Below are 10590 nucleotides of genomic sequence, written 5' to 3'. Positions count from 1 at the left end.
AGACCATCAACCTCAACCAGCCACCAGCAATGATGACCACAAGTCGGCAGGCACATCGTTTGAAACAGACGATCAACCTCAACCAGCCCCCAACAATGATGAACACATGTCGGCGGGCACATCGTTTGAAACAGACAGTGAAGTGCTTCAGCCTGGCCAGCAGGCACAAGCAGCAAAGTCTTCAACTCAGACCTCGACCTACAACCTTGTCACTGCTGTGATAATAGGGATCTACAAGAAAGCCTTCCAGGAATGCAGGAGATGTCTGCCAGCTCAAGAGATCAATAGCATGATCCACGGTCTGTCAGACAAGGTGATGGAACATGTCATTTTCACAGACACATTGGACATCGACACCATTAAACGACTTGCAAAAGCAATCGTTAAAGATCTTCAGAGAGAGTTCGGCTCTCCTGAAACGCTGCTTTTACATGCACAGGCATCAAACCCAGATTTTGGCGAAGCCGTTGTGGTGTATGTGAAACTCCATCTAGATCCCACATCTCAAACACCCACAAAAACAAGAATTTTCAGACTTGCATCAAGTCTTGCAAGAAGGTTCCTGAGAAGTGCTCGATTCTGGACCTGAGAATGTGATCCTGAATGCAAACAAACTTTCACATCGTCTATCTCACCTAACTTGAAAAAGAAGAAGAAGAAAGAGGGTGAAGAACAATAGTTTGATTGCCTAGCACCAACAAACAAATAAAAAATACAATTAATACAAGTAACAAGACTAATTATTGACTAGAAAAATAATTTTTGTTCCTCGGGGATCTTTTTGAACTAATCCTCCTTTTCTCTGCATGGTGACCCACACTCTTGTGTGACAAAAACTGAACCAACAGTTGAGAGGTCAGAGCCAACCTGCCGCTCAGTCTGTCTGGCTGACCGACTCTTTTACTGTGTGGAGGGAAAATAATCCACTTTCTAAAGAACCATCTCAAATATCTGCCATTGTGTGGACTGACTGACTCAGCTTTTTGCAACATTATAACAAACTTCATTTGCTCAATTAATGCGAAAACGAACAATTCAAACAAAAGATGAGTTGTAATGTTTATTTATTTATTTTGATTGGATCCAGAATGTGTTGTATAAATATAAAAATATGTAAATAGTCTAATATTTGTTATCTTTCTTACTGCAGTAGTCTGATATGAATATTAGATATTCATATTAGACAGTGACTGTATTAGAAGTAAGAAGTAATAAAAAAACTGAAAACTCAATCATCGCACATAAGGTAGTAACAGTGTATATTCTTTCATATATTCGTATATTCATGCATATAAACACATGCAGATATATTTTAATGTAGTTTATCTGAAAAAAGGAACGGGGTTAGGGGAAAATAGGGGAATCCGATCTATCGGATAGGAGGGGGGTGAAAAAGTGTAATGTAAATATATAATATTCATATTAGACAGTGACTTAATTGAGGAGATCTCTAACTAGTTTTTGAACTGTGAAGCCTCGATTTGACTTGGCTGCTGTTGTCGTTGTTGCCTTGGCTGTTTTTCTTGACATGGCCGGCAACGGCTGTCTACAGGAGAAACCATTGTTGCATGCTGAATCCAGGTTTCTGTGGCAGTGCACTTTGGCACACTTTAGCAACAGTGACAAAGAAAAACTACCTTTTAACAGGAAGAAACCTTAAGCAGGACCTGGCTCATAAGGAGAACCTTCCTGCTGACAGTCAGCCAGGTAGAGGAGGAGAAGAGGGAGACAGGACAGAGAGCATGAAGGAGAGAAAGAGGAACAAATATGAGAGGTTATTGATGATGTCAAACAAGCTGAAACTGTTGTGTTTATATTATAGTGGATGTATATATGATGAGTTAATTATAAAACAAAGATGAACAATGGAGACTAGTGCAGGCAGTAAGCATTGGTTTGGTCAGGGGCTGGACTGCTGGTAAGCATGCAGGTCTGGAGGCAAGAGAGACCTGCAATCTGAGATCTGAGTGTTCTATTAGAAATTTATGGTACGATCAGATCCTGCAGATATAATGAGGCTAGTCTATTAGGAGCCTTGCACATAAGGAGAAGGATTTTGAAGTTTATTCTTGACCTGATTGAGGGCCAATGAAGTTCGTTCAGTTCGTTGCTATGGACACCATGGTTCTGATCAGAAGGGTGAATCACATTCAGTCTAATCGCAAGTCTGATAATTTTAAATGTACATCAATATATATTTGTTGTTGATCATTTTGGTAAGTAGCCATGTAGCTAATAAGTCTGATAAGGTGTAGCAGGCCAGCCATTATTGCAAATGAAGACACTGACACAAAGTGCTGTGTGCACCCTGTCAGGGTAACATAGTCCTCAATGGTCTGTGTACGGTCCGTGTATTTTGAGGTAATTTGATTTCGGTCATTTGAAATCGACTCATTTCCCATTTTTCGTTTTACGATTTTAAAATGTAAAACGGACATTTACTCGTTACCGGATTTTTCGTTTTTTGACTTCATCGAATGGCCGCAAAATACACGGACCCTCAATGACCTGCTAATAGCTGTTATCCCTTACTTGTTTTGTATTTTATTGTGCTTTTGTGGTGTTCAGCAAGGTTTGTATAATTAAAATAAATTGTTATCAAGGCCCTAGCTAAATGTAAAGTTCAAACCGTGCATTCTGGCTGTCCCTTTATCAATCTTGAAGCTTTTCTTATTAAAGGACATTTTTAAATTGGCATATGTGGTGGTGTATTGGGAGTGTTCACAATAGATTCTCCCTGACACACATATTAAATTGACTAATTGCCCATAGTTGGTTATGGGTACATTTCAAAGAGGTTTATAGGCTGAAACCACAGTGACAGACGTCTCCCTTAACATTTTTCAGTATTGTTTCAATAAGGTTACCCTTCCACAGGAGATTGTATTTTTTTATCTATGGAGGAGATTGCCGAGCAGCAATCAAACTAATTAGGCTTTTTGTGAGGCGCTCGCGCAGAGCATGACGGTAGATTTTTACATAACCGGCGTCAATTTCCCGTGTTGTTCACAAGGTGGGAATAACAAAAAGATTCAAATGTCCTGTGTAACTAATCCTTTACACGAACTTTAGAGGTAACCTTTTCCTGCTTGGAGCTCCTGGCCATAGTCTGGAAGCGCAGAGGAGCGATGGACAGCTCCAGGGAGTAGTTAACTCCCCACCATCACACAGCTGGATTAAAGAAGACCGCAGCACTCTTCTCCGTTTGCAGGGCGGCAGCTTTATTTTCTTTCCTTCCATGAATTTGTTCCACACCACAATGTACTTTGCTTTGCAATCACTATTCTCTTCAGTCAATAACTTTTCTCCTTCTCTCATTCCTACAAGCGTTCACTCTCCTGCGCATACTCGCTCATACACACCGTCACAGGTACGCGCATGCACCGCCTAGTCCTCTTAAAGTGACATGGGCCACTCACATAAGAATTGTTTGCTGATTTAGATTTGTTTCATCTTTCTCTTCTTTTGATTTACACATGCTGACGAAACGAGTACAATGAAAAGACACTGGTCTGATTTGCACAAACACTGCTTAGCTTGCTGAAAGCTTGCCAGGTGCCTGGATATGGTTGCTAAGCTATGATCGGCTAGTGACTATGACAACCACCCAAAACAAAGAACAAGCAATGATGTCATATGTTGTTAGTAACTGGACTATTTTTTCCATTTAGTGACACTTTTCCACAGGATTACCAAAATTCTGACAAAGAAAAGCGGACTATAGAGGATTTTAAGAAAAGCAAAGAATTGTTTGCAATGGCTTGCAGCAATATTGTAAACACTTTTAATGCGACGGTAGAAGAAATTCTGCCCATTATGAAAGACTTTTTCAGCAGGATTTCTCCATCACAGTGGAGCATGCTAGCTTCGGGAACCTACGACAGGGACACACGGGCTTTCCTGACTGACATGATCGTTGAGATTGTGCAGACTATTTCTGCAAATGCTGCAAGAAACATTTTAATGCTTGCTTACGCTTGCTTACACCGTGAAACTGTTGTGGACATAAACATATCCGTACGCGACGCCATCTCTGCCAGTTTAGCATCTACTTTGGATGTTCCTCAGGAGAACTTTGAAAGTGCAGAACAGTTAGGAGGACTAATGGAGGAGGAAGTTTCACGGAAAGTGAAACATGTTCTATCTATTGTCATTACATGCCCTGTGCTGCCATTAGAGCCTGCCATTTATGTCAACGGCTCAATGTCTTCCCCCGACTCTATTACACGCATGCTGCACCATACTGCTGGATGTCTGAAAAGATATTTAGGTAAGTCGAAAATCAAGTGCATGGAATGTTGGTCTAAGAAGTTCTCCTCTGCATCCACAAATACAGACATCAGGAGTGTCTCAGCAACAGGAGTGGTCACAGACGAACCAGAGATATCAGGCAGCAGCAGATCAAAATCTGCCTCTCCTTTATGTTTCAGTGATGACGAAAAGTGCACACACTCACTCAGACCTGAAACCCCAAGAAGGGTGCTCTCCGACCCTCATATGATAACAGCTGTCAGTGAGATTCTAATGCAAAATGTCAGAAAATCACCAGACATTGAAGAAGAGCTTGATACCACACCTATATTATCTTCAGATATTCAGGATGTAGCAGCGGATATTGTAGATGCCATGATTAACAATGTGCATTATTCGGACTCAGATGTTTCAGAATCAGCTGACAATACAACACCACTCAGAACTCCCTGTGATATGACAGAAGTAGTTTACAAGGTAGAACACTTTCTAGATTCACAGATGACCCAGACAGATGACATACAAACAACACCCCCACCCGAGAGAACAGACCAGTTTTTGCAGTTTGTCCGACAAAACTTTGAAAAAATGAAAGAGCATCTGAAGAAAGCTGTTCAGACAGATTTCCCACAGTTTTTGGTGAAGATCAAGGAACGGACTCAGACACAAAATCCAGAGGACACTTCCGCAGACATGTTACCCGGATATGTCCCAGAGCCTTCCACGTCAGCTAGAAGTCTGGAATTGCCTAAAACGCGCAATCAGAGTGGCACACTGCCCTGGATCAATGTGATGAAAACTCACTTTTCCTGTGACTTTGAGAGCATCATGCCCAAGATCAACGATCTGCTTTATAAATTAGAGCTGGTCAAACAAGAGGACAAGTACAGGAATGAAGTCAGGCAGTTTTCAAATGAACTGACGGATATGATGTATAATCACATCATGGCTAGCAGGACATATGAAGTTCCCGTTACTCCACTGACAAAGTGTATTTCTGACACTGTCATATCTCAGAAGAGAAAACTGAACAGCCCTTCTCAGCAGCACTTGTCTCCTGAAGTTCTGTATGCCATGGCAGAGGATGCAGTGGGAAAGTTCTTGCAGCAGATTGTAATCTGGAAGGAGAAAGTACCAAGGGACATCTCATATTACAGGAATGATATGTCAGATGTACTGGCAGGAATTAAAAACTTGTTCGACAAAATAATGACAAGTCCGGAACAGAATGATTACCTCGTGCCTCCTGAAAGAGAAGACGACAGCCAGTCAGATGATTCAGGTTTTGAATTAACAGTACGGAAAATTGATCATGTTGATTCTCATGCTGCTTCTTCTTCTCTGATTGTGGATGACCACATGTCGGTGGGCACACCTTCTGAACAAGACCATCAACCTCAACCAGCCACCAGCAATGATGACCACAAGTCGGCAGGCACATCGTTTGAAACAGACGATCAACCTCAACCAGCCCCCAACAATGATGAACACATGTCGGCGGGCACATCGTTTGAAACAGACAGTGAAGTGCTTCAGCCTGGCCAGCAGGCACAAGCAGCAAAGTCTTCAACTCAGACCTCGACCTACAACCTTGTCACTGCTGTGATAATAGGGATCTACAAGAAAGCCTTCCAGGAATGCAGGAGATGTCTGCCAGCTCAAGAGATCAATAGCATGATCCAAGGTCTGTCAGACAAGGTGATGGAACATGTCATTTTCACAGACACATTGGACATCGACACCATTAAACGACTTGCAAAAGCAATCGTTAAAGATCTTCAGAGAGAGTTCGGCTCTCCTGAAACGCTGCTTTTACATGCACAGGCATCAAACCCAGATTTTGGCGAAGCCGTTGTGGTGTATGTGAAACTCCATCTAGATCCCACATCTCAAACGCCCACAAAAACAAGAATTTTCAGACTTGCATCAAGTCTTGCAAGAAGGTTCCTGAGAAGTGCTCGATTCTGGACCTGAGAATGTGATCCTGAATGCAAACAAACTTTCACATCGTCTATCTCACCTAACTTGAAAAAGAAGAAGAAGAAAGAGGGTGAAGAACAATAGTTTGATTGCCTAGCACCAACAAACAAATAAAAAATACAATTAATACAAGTAACAAGACTAATTATTGACTAGAAAAATAATTTTTGTTCCTCGGGGATCTTTTTGAACTAATCCTCCTTTTCTCTGCATGGTGACCCACACTCTTGTGTGACAAAAACTGAACCAACAGTTGAGAGGTCAGAGCCAACCTGCCGCTCAGTCTGTCTGGCTGACCGACTCTTTTACTGTGTGGAGGGAAAATAATCCACTTTCTAAAGAACCATCTCAAATATCTGCCATTGTGTGGACTGACTGACTCAGCTTTTTGCAACATTATAACAAACTTCATTTGCTCAATTAATGTGAAAACGAACAATTCAAACAAAAGATGAGTTGTAATGTTTATTTATTTATTTTGATTGGATCCAGAATGTGTTGTATAAATATAAAAATATGTAAATAGTCTAATATTTGTTATCTTTCTTACTGCAGTAGTCTGATATGAATATTAGATATTCATATTAGACAGTGACTGTATTAGAAGTAAGAAGTAATAAAAAAACTGAAAACTCAATCATCGCACATAAGGTAGTAACAGTGTATATTCTTTCATATATTCGTATATTCATGCATATAAACACATGCAGATATATTTTAATGTAGTTTATCTGAAAAAAGGAACGGGGTTAGGGGAAAATAGGGGAATCCGATCTATCGGAAAAAGTGTAATGTAAATATATAATATTCATATTAGACAGTGACTTAATTGAGGAGATCTCTAACTAGTTTTTGAACTGTGAAGCCTCGATTTGACTTGGCTGCTGTTGTCGTTGTTGCCTTGGCTGTTTTTCTTGACATGGCCGGCAACGGCTGTCTACAGGAGAAACCATTGTTGCATGCTGAATCCAGGTTTCTGTGGCAGTGCACTTTGGCACACTTTAGCAACAGTGACAAAGAAAAACTACCTTTTAACAGGAAGAAACCTTAAGCAGGACCTGGCTCATAAGGAGAACCTTCCTGCTGACAGTCAGCCAGGTAGAGGAGGAGAAGAGGGAGACAGGACAGAGAGCATGAAGGAGAGAAAGAGGAACAAATATGAGAGGTTATTGATGATGTCAAACAAGCTGAAACTGTTGTGTTTATATTATAGTGGATGTATATATGATGAGTTAATTATAAAACAAAGATGAACAATGGAGACTAGTGCAGGCAGTAAGCATTGGTTTGGTCAGGGGCTGGACTGCTGGTAAGCATGCAGGTCTGGAGGCAAGAGAGACCTGCAATCTGAGATCTGAGTGTTCTATTAGAAATTTATGGTACGATCAGATCCTGCAGATATAATGAGGCTAGTCTATTAGGAGCCTTGCACATAAGGAGAAGGATTTTGAAGTTTATTCTTGACCTGATTGAGGGCCAATGAAGTTCGTTCAGTTCGTTGCTATGGACACCATGGTTCTGATCAGAAGGGTGAATCACATTCAGTCTAATCGCAAGTCTGATAATTTTAAATGTACATCAATATATATTTGTTGTTGATCATTTTGGTAAGTAGCCATGTAGCTAATAAGTCTGATAAGGTGTAGCAGGCCAGCCATTATTGCAAATGAAGACACTGACACAAAGTGCTGTGTGCACCCTGTCAGGGTAACATAGTCCTCAATGGTCTGTGTACGGTCCGTGTATTTTGAGGTAATTTGATTTCGGTCATTTGAAATCGACTCATTTCCCATTTTTCGTTTTACGATTTTAAAATGTAAAACGGACATTTACTCGTTACCGGATTTTTCGTTTCGTTCGTTTTGACTTCATCGAATGGCCGCAAAATACACGGACCCACAATGACCTGCTAATAGCTGTTATCCCTTACTTGTTTTGTATTTTATTGTGCTTTTGTGGTGTTCAGCAAGGTTTGTATAATTAAAATAAATTGTTTTCAAGGCCCTAGCTAAATGTAAAGTTCAAACCGTGCATTCTGGCTGTCCCTTTATCAATCTTGAAGCTTTTCTTATTAAAGGACATTTTTAAATTGGCATATGTGGTGGTTTATTGGGAGTGTTCACAATAGATTCTCCCTGACACACATATTAAATTGACTAATTGCCCATAGTTGGTTATGGGTACATTTCAAAGAGGTTTATAGGCTGAAACCACAGTGACAGATGTCTCCCTTAACATTTCTCAGTATTGTTTCAATAAGGTTACCCTTCCACAGGAGATTGTATTTTTTTATCTATGGAGGAGATTGCCGAGCAGCAATCAAACTAATTAGGCTTTTTGTGAGGCGCTCGCGCAGAGCATGATTACGTAGATTTTTACGTAACCGGCGTCAATTTCCCGTGTTGTTCACAAGGTGGGAATAACAAAAAGATTCAAATGTCCTGTGTAATTAATCCTTTACACGAACTTTAGAGGTAACCTTTTCCTGCTTGGAGCTCCTGGCCATAGTCTGGAAGCGCAGAGGAGCGATGGACAGCTCCAGGGAGTAGTTAACTCCCCACCATCACACAGCTGGATTAAAGAAGACCGCAGCACTCTTCTCCGTTTGCAGGGCGGCAGCTTTATTTTCTTTCCTTCCACGAATTTGTTCCACACCACAATGTACTTTGCTTTGCAATCACTATTCTCTTCAGTCAATAACTTTTCTCCTTCTCTCATTCCTACAAGCGTTCACTCTCCTGCGCATACTCGCTCATACACACCGTCACAGGTACGCGCACGCACTGCCTAGTCTTCTTAAAGTGACATGGGCCACTCACATAAGAATTGTTTGCTGATTTAGATTTGTTTCATCTTTCTCTTCTTTTGATTTACACATGCTGACGAAACGAGTACAATGAAAAGACACTGGTCTGATTTGCACAAACACTGCTTAGCTTGCTGAAAGCTTGCCAGGCGCCTGGATATGGTTGCTAAGCTATGATCGGGTGACTATGACAACCACCCAAAACAAAGAACAAGCAATGATGTCATATGTTGTTAGTAACTGGACTATTTTTTCCATTTAGTGACACTTTTCCACAGGATTACCAAAATTCTGACAAAGAAAAGCGGACTATAGAGGATTTTAAGAAAAGCAAAGAATTGTTTGCAATGGCTTGCAGCAATATTGTAAACACTTTTAATGCGACGGTAGAAGAAATTCGGCCCATTATGAAAGACTTTTTCAGCAGGATTTCTCCATCACAGTGGAGCATGCTAGCTTCGGGAACCTACGACAGGGACACACGGGCTTTCCTGACTGACATGATCGTTGAGATTGTGCAGACTATTTCTGCAAATGCTGCAAGAAACATTTTAATGCTTGCTTACGCTTGCTTACACCGTGAAACTGTTGTGGACATAAACATATCCGTACGCGACGCCATCTCTGCCAGTTTAGCATCTACTTTGGATGTTCCTCAGGAGAACTTTGAAAGTGCAGAACAGTTAGGAGGACTAATGGAGGAGGAAGTTTCACGGAAAGTGAAACATGTTCTATCTATTGTCATTACATGCCCTGTGCTGCCATTAGAGCCTGCCATTTATGTCAACGGCTCAATGTCTTCCCCCGACTCTATTACACGCATGCTGCACCATACTGCTGGATGTCTGAAAAGATATTTAGGTAAGTCGAAAATCAAGTGCATGGAATGTTGGTCTAAGAAGTTCTCCTCTGCATCCGCAAACACAGACATCAGGAGTGTCTCAGCAACAGGAGTGGTCACAGACGAACCAGAGATATCAGGCAGCAGCAGATCAAAATCTGCCTCTCCTTTATGTTTCAGTGAGTGCACACACTCACTCAGACCTGAAACCCCAAGAAGGGTGCTCTCCGACCCTCATATGATAACAGCTGTCAGTGAGATTCTAATGCAAAATGTCAGAAAATCACCAGACATTGAAGAAGAGCTTGATACCACACCTATATTATCTTCAGATATTCAGGATGTAGCAGCGGATATTGTCGATGCCATGATTAACAATGTGCATTATTCGGACTCAGATGTTTCAGAATCAGCTGACAATACAACACCACTCAGAACTCCCTGTGATATGACAGAAGTAGTTTACAAGGTAGAACACTTTCTAGATTCACAGATGACCCAGACAGATGACATACAAACAACACCCCCACCCGAGAGAACAGACCAGTTTTTGCAGTTTGTCCGACAAAACTTTGAAAAAATGAAAGAGCATCTGAAGAAAGCTGTTCAGACAGATTTCCCACAGTTTTTGGTGAAGATCAAGGAACGGACTCAGACACAAAATCCAGAGGACACTTCCGCAGACATGTTACCCGGATATGTCCCAGAGCCT

The sequence above is a fragment of the Parambassis ranga genome, chromosome 16 (assembly GCF_900634625.1).
Source record: "Parambassis ranga chromosome 16, fParRan2.1, whole genome shotgun sequence".
Classification (NCBI taxonomy): Eukaryota; Metazoa; Chordata; class Actinopteri; family Ambassidae; genus Parambassis; species Parambassis ranga.
The sequence above is the reverse complement of the archived record's forward strand: the minus strand, read 5'-3'. Positions refer to the sequence as shown.